A 359-nucleotide genomic window follows, 5' to 3' on the forward strand; every position below is an offset into this window, starting at 1 on the left:
TTAAAATGAATAAAAATAGATTATTACGTCTTTTGTATTGAGACCGATTGTTCTCTTATGAGCCTAGGACATTTGGGAACATGATTGTTTTGTATTAAAATTCAAAGTGATTATTATCAGCTTAATCGGATTACAAAAGTACTTCAAGAAATTATTTTATCATATCTGCTTCTGTTTTTCCAAAAGGTTAAAAATTGTAAAAAAAAAAAAAATATATATATATATATATATATACACACACACACAGAATTGAGTTTACTAATGGTAAACATTTTTATTCTGGGATTCGGTCATAAAAGACAAGTTATTAAAAAGGAAAGGTTCTGTTCATAATCAAGGTAAAGAATATGAAAACCTTA

The 359-nt window shown here is 25.3% G+C and overlaps 1 protein-coding gene across 2 annotated transcripts in view; it reads left to right on the top strand.

Annotated features, from left to right (window-relative positions):
• Positions 1–154, top strand: part of SPART (spartin) — a 36,818-nt gene extending 36,664 nt beyond the window's left edge. For both annotated transcript variants that reach the window (XM_030922172.1, XM_010383104.2), the window contains exon 9: positions 1–154. This exon is cut by the window's left edge and continues 887 nt beyond it. The gene's annotated coding sequence lies outside the window, so the exon portion shown is untranslated.
• The last annotated feature ends 205 nt before the right edge of the window (positions 155–359 follow it).

The sequence above is a fragment of the Rhinopithecus roxellana genome, chromosome 18, assembly GCF_007565055.1.
Source record: "Rhinopithecus roxellana isolate Shanxi Qingling chromosome 18, ASM756505v1, whole genome shotgun sequence".
Classification (NCBI taxonomy): domain Eukaryota; kingdom Metazoa; phylum Chordata; class Mammalia; order Primates; family Cercopithecidae; genus Rhinopithecus; species Rhinopithecus roxellana.